This window comes from Eubalaena glacialis, chromosome 17 (assembly GCF_028564815.1).
Source record: "Eubalaena glacialis isolate mEubGla1 chromosome 17, mEubGla1.1.hap2.+ XY, whole genome shotgun sequence".
NCBI lineage: Eukaryota > Metazoa > Chordata > Mammalia > Artiodactyla > Balaenidae > Eubalaena > Eubalaena glacialis.
In genome coordinates this window covers 52366351-52383154 of record NC_083732.1, presented here as the reverse complement: position 1 = coordinate 52383154, position 16804 = coordinate 52366351, and the positions used below count along the sequence as shown (strand labels likewise).

At 35.9% G+C, this 16804-nt stretch overlaps 1 protein-coding gene and 1 pseudogene across 1 annotated transcript in view; both read left to right on the top strand.

Annotated features, from left to right (window-relative positions):
• RGS22 (regulator of G protein signaling 22) overlaps nt 1–16804 on the top strand; it is a 173305-nt gene that overhangs the window by 27661 nt on the left and 128840 nt on the right. The window lies entirely within an intron of this gene.
• LOC133077264 (growth hormone-inducible transmembrane protein-like) lies at nt 367–1374 on the top strand (annotated as a pseudogene).

Here is a 16804-nt window from a genome sequence, read left to right as displayed (position 1 = left end):
TGTCTGTTGATGTATGTTGGTCACTAAAGTCCCCTACTATTATTGTGTTACTGTCTGTTTCTCCCTTTGTGTGTGTTAATATTTGCTTTATATACTTAGATGCTCCTATGTTGGTGCTTAAATATTTATGAATGTTATATCCTTTTCTTGGATTGACCTTTTTATCATTATGTAATGCCTTCCTTTGTCTTTTGTTGCATTGTTTGTTTTAAAGTCTATTTTAGGCATGCGCAGTCAGTAAGAGGTGGGCGGAGGATGCGGGAGATGTGTGTGGCTGTGTTTCGCCGGCCCAGTAGGGGAACTGCATGCTTGAGGTGACCAGGGACTGAGCATTTCAGATCTGCTTGGTAAACCTGGTGCACCACCATGCTGGCCACAAGACTTGTGTGTCTCCAGTAACTACCTTCCAGGGTTTTCCACCAAGGTTTCACCAAGGCCTCCCCTATTGTGAAGAATTCCATCACAAAGAATCAGTGGCTCTTAACACCCAGCAGGGAATACGCCACCAAGACAAGGATTGGAATTCGGCGTGGGAAAACTAGCCAAGAACTCAAGGAGACAGCTTTGGAACAATCATTGGAAAAAATATTTTAAATTGATCAGATGGAAAGATGGTTTATTGCTGCAGTTGGTCTTGGAGCTTTGGCAATGGGAATGCCATTGTCTAATGAGATTGGAGCTATTGAAAAAGCTGTAATTTGGCCTCAGTATGTGCAGGATAGGATTCATTCCACCTATATGTACTTAGCAGGAAGTATTGGCATAACAGCTTTGTCTGCCCTGGCAGTGAGCAGAACTCCTGCTCTCATGAACTTCATGATGAGAGGCTGTTGGGTGACAACTGGTGCAACCTTTGCACGCATGATTGAAGCTGGAATGCTGGTACGGAGCCCAGGCCCAAAGCGTCTTGCTTGGTTACTACATTCTGGTGTGATGGGTGCAGTGGTGGCTCTTCTGATGATATTAGGGGGGCCTCTTCTTGTCAGATCTGTATGGTACACAGCTGGCATTGTGGGAGGCCTCTCCACCATGGCCATGTGTGTGCCCAATGAGAAGTTTTTGAACATGGCAGCACCCCTGGGTGTGGGCCTGGGTGTTGTCTTTGTGTCCTCACTAGGATCTTTGTTTCTTCCACCTACCACTGTGGCTGGTGCCACTCTGTACTCAGTGGCAATTTATGGTGGATTAGTTCTTTTCAGCACGTTTCTCCTGTATGATACACAGAAAGTAATCAAGCATGCAGAAGTAGTACCAGTGTATGGAGTTAAAAAATATGATCCCATCAGTTCGATGCTGGGAATCTACATGGACATTTTAAACATATTTATGCAAGTTGCCAGTATTCTAGCAACTGGGGGCAACAGAAAGAAGTGAAGTGACTCAGCTTCTGACTTCCTTAATACATCAGATATCTGGCTTGTCTAATAGGGGCAGATATTCTTTAAATAGTTTGTGCAAGCAGCTTTCATGGAAATTTAGAAGATAAGAACTTGTCAACATGTTTCAAGTGTTCCAGTAACGTGATGCTTCAGGTCTGCTTTTTCTTTTGGAGAATAAATTCAGTAGTTCTCTTCCAAATAGCACACACATTTTCAATTCTCATGTTTGAGTAATTCTAAAATGTTCTAATGAATGTGAAAACCAAGTTTTGTGTTGCAGGAATTTAAGTATTTTATCTATTATTAAATTTATTTGGTTAAGTGAAATTTAGCAAACTTGTGTACCTGCATTTTTCATTTGGAATGTGGAATATTAACAAGTAATGTCATAAGCGATGTAGGGGTTTGGTAAAGGGACCAGAGAGAAGTAAAGGGACACCTGCAGTCTTTCTTTGAATACTTAGAACTTAACAGTCGTGTAATTGCGGTGAGCCAGTGAAGGGGTCTGGATGTTTGGAAACAAGTCATGGCTGTACATCTGCTGAACTTGTCAGAAGTGTTGAGCAGAAAACAAAGACATAGGTGATTCTCCAGGCTCTCCTTACAGTATAGATGTGATCATATTTGGCTTTTCATTGTTTGACACTGTTAGGAGAGTCCACAGTGCTAATCATATGGAGAATTCCTGTTATATACATTATGTGTGTGTGTAAGCCTTACTTTTGAATCATCTAGTACAAAATATCCTTAAAACACTCAGGAAAAAATATTCAAAGCATGAAAATTGTTGCATTTTTAAGTATACAAACAACATGTGCATAGTTGCTGAATGTTTTTACAAATTTATTGAAATGTTTAAAAGAATACATGCTTGCCTTTCTCATCTCTTCAGGCTTTAAAGCTTTTATCAGAGAAGGCTGTTTGTGGTGTACACTTGAGATTATGAAAACAGTTTTTCCCCTCAGATTTGGTTTCTTGCATTCCTTCTCAGAGGAATCACTAAAAAAAGGAAGGCAAAGTGAGGCTTCTTTCATGAACTATATCAATCAAAAATGTAATGGAGAAAATGCTTCATTAGAGTTTCCCCTAGGAGAATTTTTCTTCTCTCCTCCACAGACCATTATTTAACTCTCTTGTGCCATTTGTAAATTTTTTGATACGGAAGAGTTAGTTTTGGAAGTTCTTATGAATGAAATATGTGTATGATTATTGAGATAGTTGGTGTTTTGACAAATATTTATTACAGTAATCCATAAATAACTATTCTAACCACTTCAAGTTACATAGGATGCTTATTTCTGAAATAATAAAGGTTCTGGCCAGATTAAAAAAAATAAAGTCTATTTTATCTGATATGAGTATTGTTATCCCAGCTTTCTTTTGGTTTCCATTTGTATGGAATATCTTTTCCATCCTTTAACTTTCCGTCTGTGTGTGTCTTTAGATCTGAAGTGAATCTCTTGTAGGCAGCACATAGATGGGTCTTGTTTTTTAATCCATTCAGCCACCCCATGTCTTTTGATTGGAGCATGTAGTCTATTTACATTTAAAGTCATTATTGATAGGTATGTACTTATTAATTTTTTTCTGGTTCTTTTTGTAGTTCTTCTTTGTTCCTTTCTTCTCTCTTGCTCTCTTCCTTTGTGACTTGATGGCTTTCTTTGGTGTTATGCTTGGGTCCTTTTATCTTTATTTTTTGTGTATTTATCATAGTTTTTTGTTTGTGATTCCCATGAGGTTCATGAATATAACCTATATATACATGGCAGTTTATTTTAAGTTGATAGTTGCTTAAGTTCAAATGCATTCTAAAAGCATCACATCGTTACTACTCCCCCATGTTTTATGTTTTTGACATCATATTTTACACCTTTTTATTTTATTGTAGTTATAGTTGATTTTACTACTTTTGTCTTTTAGGCATCATACTAGCTTTTTAAGTAGCTGATATTGCCTTTACTATATATAATTTTTGCCTTTACCAGTGTAATTTTTTTCTTTCAAGTATTTTCTTATTTCTATTTATGGCCTTTTCTTTTCCACTTAAAGAAGATCCTTTAACATTTCTCGTAAGGGTGGTTTAGAAATGATGAACTCCTTTATCTTTTGCTTCTCTTAGAAACTCTTTATCTCTCCTTTAATTCTGAACGATAATCTTGCCAAGTAGAGCATTCGTGGTTGTAAGTTTTTATTTTTCAGCCCTTTAATATTATTATGCCACTCTCTTCTGTCCTGTAAAGAAGCTTGTAGTCTTATGGAAGTTCCCTTGTATGTGACTAGTTATTTTTCTCTTGCTGCCTTTAAAATTCTTCCTTTATCTTTAATTTTGCCATTTTAATTATAATATGTTTTGGTGTGAATCTCTTTGGGTTCTTCTTCTTTGGGACTCTCTGTGCTTCCTGGTTCTGGATATCTATGTCCTTCTCCAGGTTAGGGAAGATTTCAGCCATTATTTCTTCAAATAAGTTTTTGCCCCTTTCTCTCTCTCTCTCTATTCTGAGACATCTACAAATTTTAGTATGCCTGATGTTGTCTCAGAGGTCCCATAAACTATCCTCATTTTAAAAAAAACACTTTTTTTCTCTTCTGATTGGGTGATATCCACTATTCTGTCTTCCAGATCGCTGCTCTCTTCTTCCATATCATCTATTTTGCTATCAATCCCCTCTAGTGTATTTTTCATTTCAGTTATTGTATACTTCAGCTCTGATTGGTTCTTTCTTATATTTTCTAACTCTGTTGAAGTTCTCACTGTATTTCTCCGTTCTTCTTACAAGTTTAGCGAGCACCTTTATTATTATTACTTTGAACTATTTATCAGGTACCTTTCTTATCTCCATTTCGTTAAGCTTTTTTTTTTTTCCTGGAGTTTTAGCTTGTTCCCTTTTTGGAACATATTCCTCTGTCTCCTCTGTTTGACTTTCTGTATTTTTTTTAAAATTTTATTTAATTTTTTTTTTATACAGCAGTTTCTTACTAGTCATCAGTTTTATACACATCAGTGTATACATGTCAATCCCAATCGCCCAATTCATCACACCACCACCACCACCCCGCCGCTTTCCCCCCTTGGTTTCCATACGTTTGTTCTCTACATCTGTGTCTCAGTTTCTGCCCTGCAACTGGTCCATCTGTACCATTTTTCTAGGTTCCACATATATGTGTTAATATACAATATTTCGTTTTCTCTTTCTGACTTACTTCACTCTATATGACAGTCTCTAGATCCATCCACGTCTCAACAAATGACCCAATTTCGTTCCTTTTTATGGCTGAGTAATATTCCATTGTATATATATACCACATCTTCTTTATCCATTCGTCTGTCGATGGGCATTTAGGTTGCTTCCATGACCTGCCTATTGTAAAGAGTGCTGCAATGAACATTGGGGTACATGTGTATTTTCTGAATTATGGTTTTCTCTGGGTATATGCCCAGTAGTGGGATTGCTGGATCATATGGTAATTCTATTTTTAGTTTTTTAAGGAACCTCCATACTGTTCTCCATAGTGGCTGTATCAATTTACATTCCCAACAACAGTGCAAGACGGTTCCCTTTTCTCCACAGCCTATCCAGCATATGTTGTTTGTAGATTTTCTGAAGATGCCCATTCTAATTGGTGTGAGGTGATACCTCATTGTAGTTTTGATTTGCATTTCTCTAATAATTAGTGATCTTGAGCAGCTTTACATGTGCTTCTTGGCCATCTGTATGTCTTCTTAGGAGAAATGTCTATTTAGGTCTTCTGCCCATTTTTGGATTGGGTTGTTTGTTTTTTTAATATTGAGCTGCATGAGCTGTTTATATATTTTGGAGATTAATCCTTTTTCTGTTGATTCGTTTGCAAATATTTTCTCCCATTCTGAGGGTTATCTTTTCGTCTTGTTTATGGTTTCCTTTGCTGTGCAAAAGCTTTTAAGTTTCATTAGGTCCCATTTGTTTATCTTTGTTTTTATTTCCATTACTTTAGGAGGTGGATCTAAAAAGATCTTGCTGTGATGTATGTCAAAGAGTGTTTTTCCTATGTTTTCCTCTAAGAGTTTTGTAGTGTCTGGTTTTACATTTAGGTCACTAATCCATTTTGAGTTTATTTTTGTGTATGGTGTTAGGGAGTGTTCTAATTTCATTCTTTTACATGTAGCTGTCCAGTTTTCCCAGCACCACTTATTGAAGAGACTGTCTTTTCTCCATTGTATATCCTTGCCTCCTTTGTCATAGACTAGTTGACCATAGGTGCGTGAGTTTATCTGTGGGCTTTCTATCTTGTTCCATTGATCTATGTTTCTGTTTTTGTGCCAGTACCATATTGTCTTGATTACTGTAGCATTGTAGTATAGTCTAAAGTCAGGGACTCTGATTCCTCCAGCTTCGTTTTTTCCCCTCAAGACTGCTTTGGCTATTCGGGGTCTTTTGTGTCTCCATACAAATTTTAAGATATTTTTGTGCTAGTTCTGTAAAAAATGCCATTGGTAATTTGATAGGGATTGCATTGAATCTCTAGATTGCTTTGGGTAGTATAGTCATTTTCACAATATTGACTCTTCCAATCCAAGAACATGGTATATCTCTCCATCTGTTGGTATCATCTTTAATTTCTTTCATCAGTGTCTTATAGTTTCCTGCATACAGTTCTTTTGTCTCCCTAGGTAGGTTTATTCCTAGGTATTTTATTCTTTTTGTTGCAGTGGTAAATGGGAGTGTTTCCTTAATTTCTCTTTCAGATTATTCTTCATTAGTGTAAAGGAATGCAAGAGATTTCTGTGCATTAATTTTGTCTCCTGCAACTTTACCAAATTCATTGATTAGCTCTAGTAGTTTTCTGGTGGCATCTTTAGGATTCTCTATGTATAGTATCACATCATCTGCAAACAGTGACAGTTTTACTGGTTCTTTTCCAATTTGTATTCCTTTTATTTCTTTTTCTTCTCTGATTGCTGTGGCTAGGACTTCCAAAACTATGTTGAATAATAGTGGTGAGAGTGGACATCCTTGTCTCGTTCCTGATCTTAGAGGAAATGCTTTCAGTTTTTCACCATTGAGAACGATGTTTGCTGTGGGTTTGTCATATATGGCCTTTATTATGTTGAGGTAGGTTCCCTCTATGCCCACTTTCTGGAGAGTTTTTATCATAAATGGGTGTTGAATTTTGTCAAGGTTTTTCTGCATCTATTGAGATGATCATATGGTTTTTATTCTTCAATTTGTTAATATGGTGTATCCCATTGATTGATTTGCATATATTGAAGAATGCTTGCATCCCTGGGGTAAATCCCACTTGATCATGGTGTATGATCCTTTTAATGTGCTGTTGGATTCTGTTTGCTAGTATTTTGTTGAGGATTTTTGCATCTACATTCATCAGTGATATTGGTCTGTAATTTTCTTTTTTTGTAGTATCTTTGTCTGGTTTTGGTATCAGGGTGATGGTGGCCTCATAAAATGAGTTTGGGAGTGTTCCTTCCTCTGCAATTTTTTGGAAGAGTTTGAGAAGGATGGGTGTTAGCTCTTCTCTAAATGTTTGATAGAATTCACCTATGAAGCCATCTGGTCCTGGACTTTTGTTTGTTGGAAGATTTTTAATCACAGTTTCAAATTCATTACTTGTGTTTTGTCTGTCCATATTTTGTATTTCTTCCTGGTTCAGTCTTGGAAGGTTATACCTTTCTAAGAATTTGTCCATTTCTTCCAGGTTGTCCATTTTATTGGCATAGAGTTGCTTGTAGTAGTCTCTTAGGATGCTTTGTATTTCTGCAGTGTCTGTTGTAACTTCTCCTTTTTCATTTCTAATTTTATTGATTTGAGTCCTCTCCCTCTTTTTCTTGATGAGTCTGGCTAATGGTTTATCAATTTTGTTTATCTTCTCAAAGAACCAGCTTTTAGTTTTATTAATCTTTGCTATATTGTTTTCTTTGTTTCTATTTCATTTATTTCTGCTGTGATCTTTTTGATTTCTTTCCTTCTGCTAACTTTGGATTTTGTTGTTCTTCCTTCTCTGGTTCCTTTAGATGTAAGGTTAGATTGTTTATTTGAGATTTTTCTTCTTTCTTCAGGTAGGCTTGTATAGCTATAAACTTCCCTCTTAGAACTGCCTTTGCTGCATCCCATAGGTTTTGGATCGTTGTGTTTTCATTGTCACTTGTCTCTAGGTATTTTTTGATTTCCTCTTTGATTTCTTCAGTGATCTCTTGGTTATTTAGTAACGTATTGTTTAGCCTCCATGTGTTTTGTTTTTTACGTTTTTTTCCCTGTAATTCATTTCTAATTTCATAGTGTTGTTTGTGGTCAGAAAAGATGCTTGATATGATTTCAGTTTTCTTAAATTTACTGAAGCTTGATTTGTGAGCCAAGATATGATCTATCCTGGAGAATGTTCCGTGCGCACTTGAGAAGAAAGTGTAATCTCTTTTTGAATGGAATGTCCTATAAATATCAATTAAGTCTATCTGGTCTCTTGTGTCATTTAAAGCTTCTGTTTCCTTATTTATCTTCATTTTGGATGATCTGTCCATTGTTGTAAGTGAGGTGTTAAAGTCCCCCACTATTATTGTGTTACTGTTGATTTCCTCTTTTATAGCTGTTAACAGTTGCCTTATGTATTGAGGTGCTCCTATGTTGGATGCATATATATTTATAATTGTTATATCTTCTTCTTGGATCGATCCCTTGATCATTATGTAGTGTCCTTCCTTGTCTCTTGTAACATTCTTTATTTTAAAGTCTATTTTATCTGATATGAGAATTGCTACTCCAGCTGTCTTTTGATTTCCATTTGCATGGAATATTTTTTTCCATCCCCTCACTTTCAGTCTGTATGTGTCCCTAGGTCTGAAGTGGGTCTCTTGTAGACAGCATATATATGGGTCTTGTTTTTGTATCCATTCAGCAAGCCTGTGTCTTTTGGTTGGAGCACTTAATCCATTCACATTTAAGGTAATTATCGATATGTATGTTCCTATGACCATTTTCTTAATTTTTTGGGGTTTGTTTTTGTAGGTCCTTTTCTTCTCTTGCGTTTCCCACTTAGAGAAGTTCCTTTAGCATTTGTTGTAAAGCTGATTTGATGGTGCTGAATTCTGTTAGCTATTGCTTGTCTGTAAAGCTTTTGATTTCTCCATCCGATCTGAATGAGATCCTTGCCGGGTAGAGTAATCTTGATTGTAGGTTCTTCCCTTTCATCACTTTAAGTATCTCATGCCACTCCCTTCTGGCTTGTAGAGTTTCTGCTGAGAAATCAGCTGTTTACCTTATGGGAGTTCCCTTGTATGTTATTTGTCTTTTTTCCCTCGCTGCTTTCAATAATTTTTCTTTGTTTTTAATTTTTGCCATTTTGATTACTATGTGTCTCGGCGTGTTTCTCCTTGGGTTTATCCTGTATGGGACTCGCTGTGCTTCCTGGACTTGGGTGGCTATTTCCTTTCCCATGTTAGTGAAGTTTTCGACTATAATCTCTTCAAATATTTTCTCTGGTCCTTTCTCTCTCTCTTCTCCTTCTGGGACCCCTATAATGTGAATGTTGTTGCATTTAATGTTGTCCCAGAGGTCTCTTAGGCTGTCTTCATTTCTTTTCATTCTTTTTTCTTTATTCTGTTCCACAGCAGTGAATTCCACCATTCTGTCTTCCAGGTCACTTATCCGTTCTTCTGCCTGTGTTATTCTGCTATTGATTCCTTCTAGTGTAGTTTTCATTTCAGTTATTGTATTGTTCATCTCTGTTTGTTTGTTCTTTAATTCTTCTAGGTCTTTGTTAAACATTTTTTGCATCTTCTCGATCTTTGCCTCCATTCTTATTCCGAGGTCCTGGATCATCTTCATTATCATTATTCTGAATTCTTTTTCTGGAAGGTTGCCTATCTCCACTTCATTCAGTTGTTTTTCTGGAGTTTTATCTTGTTCCTTCATCTGGTACATAGCCCTCTGCCTTTTCATCCTTCTATGTTTCTGTGAATGTGGTTTTTGTTCCACAGGCTGCAGGATTGTAGTTCTTCTTGCTTCTGCTGTCTGCCCTCTGGTGGATGAGGCTATCTAAGAGGCTTGTGCAAGTTTCCTGATGGGGGAGGACTGTTGGTGGGTAGAGCTGGGTGTTGCTCTGGTGGGCAGAGCTCAGTAAAACTTTAATCTGCTTGACTGCTGATGGGTGGGGCTGCATTCCCTGCCTGTTGGTTGTTTGGCCTGAGGCAACCCAACACTGGAACCTACCTGCGCTCTTTGGTGGGGCTAATGGCAGACTCTGGGAGAGCTCACGCCAAGGAGTACTTCCCAGAACTTCTGCTGCCAGTTTCCTTGTCCTCTCGGTGAGCCACAGCCGCCCCCCACCTCTGCAGGAAACCCTCCAACACTAGCAGGTCGGTCTGGTTCAGTCTCCCCTGGGGTCACTGCTCCTTCCCCTGTGTCCCGATGCGCACACTACTTTGTGTGCGCCCTCCAAGAGTGGAGTCTCTGTTTCCCCCAGTCCTGTCGAAGTCCTGTAATCAAATCCCGCTAGCCTTCAAAGTCTGATTCTCTAGGAATTCCTCCTCCTGTTGCCAGACCCCCAGGTTCAGAAGCCTGACGTGAGGCTCAGAACCTTCACTCCAGTGGGTGGACTTCTGTGGGATTAGTGTTCTCCAGTCTGTGTGTCACCCACCCAGCAGTTATGAGATTTGATTTTACTGTGATTGCTCCCTTCCTACCATCTCGTTGTGGCTTCTCCTTTGTCTTTGGACGTGGGGTATCTTTTTTGGTGAGTTCCAGTGTCTTCCTGTCGATGATTGTTCAGCAGTTAGTTGTGATTCTGTGTTCTCGCAAGAGGGAGTGAGTGCACGTCCTTCTACTCCGCCATCTTGGTTCAGTGACTTTCTGTATTTGATTCTGTGTATTAGGCAAAACAGCTACCTCTCCTGATTTTGAAGATGTGGCCTTGTGTAGGAGTATTCCTTGTGTAAAGTGCTTGTGCCAGGCAGCTTTGGAATGCCAGCTGGAGCTGGAGAGGATGTGGACTGGGATGGGGGAGGTCCCCAGGGCATACAGCATCGGGGCTGCCTTGGTAGGATGGTTGGAGTTGGAGTAGACCCATTCCAGGGTTTCCCCAGGCATGCCTTGCCAGGGCTGCTCTGGCAAGATAACTGTAGCTGGAGTGGGTGCAGGTTGAGTATTCCCAGGTTGCACTGCACGGGGTTGAGTTTTCTGATCTTGAAATTACATTGTGTGGCTCTGACTCCCTGGCGTTAAATTCTCTCAGCTTCTGAATTTTGTCTCCCTAGCATGATGTAAAAAGACTTGGGTTCTAATATTGGCTCTTCACCTTACTAGCACTGTGCTTTTATACAAGTCATTTTGATGAGCCTCATTTTCCTCATCTCTCAAATGATGCCTTCAATACCTACTACTTAGGTTTGTTGTGTGAATCAAATGAAAATAATAATGTTTAACAATACTGTTTTCTCTTGATTTAAAATGTCTGATGGACATTTTAAGCTAACATATATCTAATACTTAAAACATAGCTCTTCTCCAGCCTGGAAGGTCTTCAATTCTTCTTTTACTGAATTCAGATATATTTCTGTCTTTCTTGTTTATTTTTATCAAATTAAATGTATTAATAATAACAGTATTTATAAATAATGTTTATAAATACAAAAGTAAAAATAGTAATAACAACTATGTTACAGCATTGTTTTGAATTTAAAACAAGGAAATCTGTTATGGACAGTATAGCACTGTATAAACATTTAGTTAAAAACTTTTTTCCCTAGTTGGGACAGTGATATTTATTGGTTTATTCACTTTCTTCAGTGAACAGAAATTTTTTATTTCATGGAAGTCTTTATAACCTACTTCTTTATTGTTAAAAACTGTTTATTAGGAGCTTCTTATTTTTTTATTGAGGTACAGTTGACATATAACATTATATTAGTTTCAGGTGTACAACATAATGATTCGATATCTGTGTACAAGGAGCTTCTTGAGTTATGTATTTTGACACAGTCTGTCAAAAAGATCTAAAAGGTGATCTTACTCGATATATTTGAGGTAGACTGTGATTCATTAAATGTACATATTGTAAACAATGGGACAACAATTTTAAAATATTTTAAAGAGGTATAAATCATATAATAATAGTGGAGACAAAAAGGAATAAAAAAATACTCAAACCAAAAACAGGCAGAAAATGAGGAAAAAAGAAATAAAGGATATACGGAACAAGCAGAAAACAAGATGGTAGATTTTGAGCAAACCACATCAGTAATTAGCAGCAGCTTAATAATATACATGAATAATTACATTAAATTTAAATGACTTACACACCCCAGTTAAAAGTCAGAGTCAGATGGGTTAAAAAAAAGACCCACCACTATTTTCTGTCTTTAAGAACATCACCTTAAATATAATACAAAATTTTGTTGAAAGTAAAAGAATGGAAAAAGCTATACCATACAATTACTAATTTAAAGAAAGCTGGAGTGACTGTATTAATATCAAAGTAGACTTCAGAACAAGGCATGTTGCTATGGATATAAAGAGACATCACATAGTGATAAAGGGATCAATTCACCAAGAAAGCAGAACAACCCATAATTATGCACCTTACAAAAGAGCTTCAGAATACATGAAATAACAGCTGATAGCACTGAAAAGAGAAATAGACAATCCATAGTTATAGTTAAAGACTTAAACACTGTTCTCCCAGTAATCCAATAAAAAAAAGACAGAAGATCAGTAAGGATATAGGAAATCTGAACAACACTAGGAATCCAGTCAATCTAATTGATGTTTCTAGAATAATTCACCTCACAACTGCAGAGTACACAGTCTTTTTCAAGTACACTTGGAATATTTACCAAAGTAGACCAATTCTGGGCTGTAATACAAATTTCAACAAATTTGAAAGATTTGAAACCATGCAAAATTACTTCTCTGACCATAACAAAATTAAACTATAAGTCAGTAACAGAAAGACACCTGGAAAATCCCCAAATACGTAATTAAACAACAGACTTTTAAATAGCCCATAGCTCAAAGAGTAAGTCCCAAGGGAATTTAGAAATTATGGGGAATTGAATAAAAATTAAAATGCAACATAAAATTTGTGGGATGCAACTAAATAATTCTTTAGAGATAAATTTATAGCATTAAGTGCTTATGTTAGAAAAGACTAAAGATCACAAATCAATGATCTAAGCTTCTACCTTAGGAAACTAGAAATAGAAAATTAAGCCCAAATTAAATAAGTAAATGACATAATCAGTTAAATGGAAAACAGAAAGACAAGAGAGAAAATCAATGAAAATAAAGGTGAGTTCTTTGAAAAAAAATCAGTGAAATTGATAAACTTTTAGCCAGAATGATGAGGAAAAAATATGAGAAGAAATAACTGATCAGTATCACAAATGAAAGAGGGGACAGCAGTATGGATACTACAGACATTCAAAGGAAGATAAGGGAATACAAACAGCTTTATGTCCATAAACTCAGTAATTAAATGAAATAGACATATTCCTTGAAAGATACAAATTACCAGTGCTAACTCAAAAGGATATATGTAATCTGAATAGTTCTAAATCTATTAAAGAAATTGGATTCATAGTTTAAAATCTTCCTACATCATACTTAATGGTGAGAAACTCAAGTTTTCTCACTAAAATCAGGCACAAGGCAAGGATGTCTCCTCCCACCAATCCTTTTCAACATTGTAATGGAAGTCCTTGCTAATGCAGTAAGGCAAGAAAAGGAAATACAAGTTATACAGATTGAGAAGAAAGACATAAAACTGTCTTTGTTCACAGATGACATGATCATCTATGTAGAAAATCTGAAAGAATAAACAAAAAAAACTCCTGGAACTAATAAGCAATTATAGCAACATTGCAGGATACAAGGTTAACATACAAATGACAATTGCTTTCCTATATACTAACAATGAACAAGTGGAATTTTAAAATAAAACCATAATACCATTTATCATAATAATACCATTTACCATAATAATAAACATAATACCACTAGCATCCCCCAAAATGAAATACTTAGGTATAAATCTAACAAAATATGTACAAGATCTATATGAGGAAAACTATAAAACTCTGATGAATGAAATTAAGGAACCAAATAGAGATATTCCATGTTCATGGATTGAAAGACTTGATATTGTCAAGATACCAGTTTTTCCCAACTTGATTTATAGATTCAATGCAATCTCAATTAAAATCCCAGCAAATTTTTTTTTTCCAGCAAATTTTTTAATGGATATTAACAAACTGTTTCTAAATTTTTTGTAGGGAGCCAAAAGAGTTGGAGGACTGATGCTAACCCTACTTCAAGACTTACTGTAAAGTTACACTAACCTATACAGTGTGGTATCAGTGAAAGAAAACACAAATAGATCAATGGAACAGAATAGAGAGCCCCAAAATAGACTCCCATAAATATAGTCAACTGACCTTTGACAAAGGAGCAAAGTTAATACAGTGGGGCAAAACAGTCTTTTTATTTTTAAGTGAAAGCAGGTTTATTTCAAAAAGCACTCCTTTCAACAAATGGTGCAGCAACAACTGGACATCCAATGCAAAAGAAATGAATCTAGACACAGACTTGACGCCCTTCACAGAAATTAACTCAAAGTAGATCATAGTCCTAAATGCAAAACACAAAACTATAAAACTGCTAGATGATAATACAGCAGAAAACCTAGATAACCTTTGGTAAGGTGACTTTTTAGATACAATATCAGAGACATGATCCATGAAAGAAATCATTGTTAAGCTGAATTGCATTAAATTTAAAAATTTCTGCTCTGCATAAGACATTATCAAGAAAATTAAAAAACTAGCCAAAGACTTGAAGAAAATATTAGCAAAAGACACATCTGATAGAGGACTGTTATCCAAACTAACAATAAGAAAACAAACAACCTGATTTTATAATGGGCCAAAGAAGATATAGAAATGGCAAGTAAGTATATAAAAGATGGTCCACATTCTATGTCATCAGGAAAATGCAAATTAAAACAACAGTAAGATACTAGTACACACCTATTAGAATGGCCAAAATCCAGAACACTGAGAACACCAAATGTTAATGAAGATGTGGAGCAACAGGAAATCACATACATTGCTGGTGGAAATGCAAAAGTGGTACAGCCACTTTGGAGCACATTTTGATGGTTTCTTACAAAACTAACATACTCTTAGCATACATTTCAGCAATCATACTCCCTGGTTATTTACCCAAAAGAGTTGAAAATATATGCCCACACAGAAACCTGCATATGGATGTTTATAGTAGCTTTATTCATAATTGTCAAAACTTGGAAGCAACTAAGATGCCCTTCATTAGATGAGTGGATAACTAAACTGTGTACATCCAGACAATGGGATATTATAGAGTGGTAAGAAGAAATGAGCTTTCAATCCACAAAAAATACATGGAGGGACCTTAAATACATATTTCTAAGTGAAAGAAGCCAATTTGAAAAAGGCTACATACTGTATGATTCCAACTATATAATATTCTGGAAAAGGCACATCTATGTAGACAATGAAAAGATTAGTGGTTTTGTATAAAATGGATAACTAATAAGAACCTGCTGTATAAAAAAATAAAATAAAATTCAAAAAAAATACAGAATAAAATCAAGCACGTCAAAATATTAAAAAAAAAAAAAATGATTAGTGATTACTAGGGGTTCCAGGGGCCAGAGATGAATAGGCAGAGCATAGAGGATTTTTAGGGTAGTGAAAATACTCTGTATGATATTACACTGATGGATATATGTCATTATACATGTGTCCAAACCCATAGAATGTACAACACCAAGAGTGAACCCTAAGGTAAACAATGGATTTTGGGTGATTATGATGTGTCAATGTAGGGTCATTCTTGGTAAAAAATGTACCATTCTGTGAGTGATGTTCATAAAGGGGGAGGCTATGCATGTGTAGATGCAGGAGATATATAGGAAATCTTTCTCTTCTCAATTTTGTTGTAAACCTAAAACTGCTCCAAAAAAATAAGTCTTGGGGGAAGATTCCCACGAAGAAAACTCTAGGTCCAGATGACTTCACTGGTGAATTCTGTCAAACCTTTAGAAATGAAGTAATACTAAACTTATGAAAACTCTTCCAAAAAAAACAAAAGAAGAGGGATCAATTTCCAACTCATTTTATGATGCCAGCATTATCCTTATACCAACACTAGATAAAGAAATTTCAAAGAAAAGAAGAGCTTACAAACTAATACCCCTCATGAACATAGACACAAAAAAGTTCAAAAAAAGCAAACTGAATCTAGCAATGCAAAAAATACTAATAATGAAGCATATTTTAGAAGAAAACACAAATGTAAATCTTCATGATTACATGTGTCTTCATGATCAATAGGCATTGATATTTTAGATATCACACCAAAAGCATAAACAATAAAAGAAAAAATAGATAAATAAAAATTTAAAACTTTTATCGTCTAAAGAAAGTGAAAAGACAACCCATGGAATGGGAGAAAATATTTGCCAGTCATATATCTGATAAGGACTGTGTATCTAGACTGTGTAAAGAGCTCTTACAACTCAACAATAAAGAGACAACCCAATTTAAAAATGGACAAAGGATCTGAATAGATATTTCTCCAAAGAAGATGTGAAAATGACCAATACACATATGAAAAGATGCTCAACATCTTCAGTCATAAGAGAAGTGCATTCAACATTGGGAGGTGAGGTGGAGGAGTTGGAATGAATGGAGAGTGATTGCTAATGGGTATGGGTTTTTTGGAGAGGATGATGAAAATGTTCTAAATTTGTGGTGATGGTTTCTGAATATACTAAAATCATTGGCTTATACTTTAAATGGATGAGTTGTGTGAAACGTAAGCTATATCTCAAAGCTGTTATTAAAAAAAAGTGTTCGCACATACACACATCACAATGAACTATTTCTACACACCTATTATGATGTACAAAATAAACAACAAATAAATATTGACAATACAAAATGCTAGCCAGGATGCAGAGCATCTAGAATTCTTACATTGTTGATGCAAATTACATTTTGGAAAACAGTTTGGCAATTCTTCCTAAGTTAAACATATACCATACTACCTATCTATCTTATTTCTATATATTAACCCAAGAGAAATAGACAGTTAATGTTCACATAAAAACCTGTATGTGAATGTCTCTAGTTGTTTTATTATAATCACCAAAAGCTAGAAACAACCCAAATTTCCTTGCTGGGAATGGATAAATAAAATGTGGTTCATCAGTACAGTGGAGTACTACTCAGCAATGAAGAGGAATGGACTAGTGATCCATGGAAGAACATAGATCAATCTCAAATGCATTATGCTAAATGAAAGAAGCCAGAGTCAAAGGCTACATACTATATTGATTCCATTTATATGACATTCTGGGAAAGGCAAAACTATATAGAGAACCTGTCAGTGGTTGCCAGG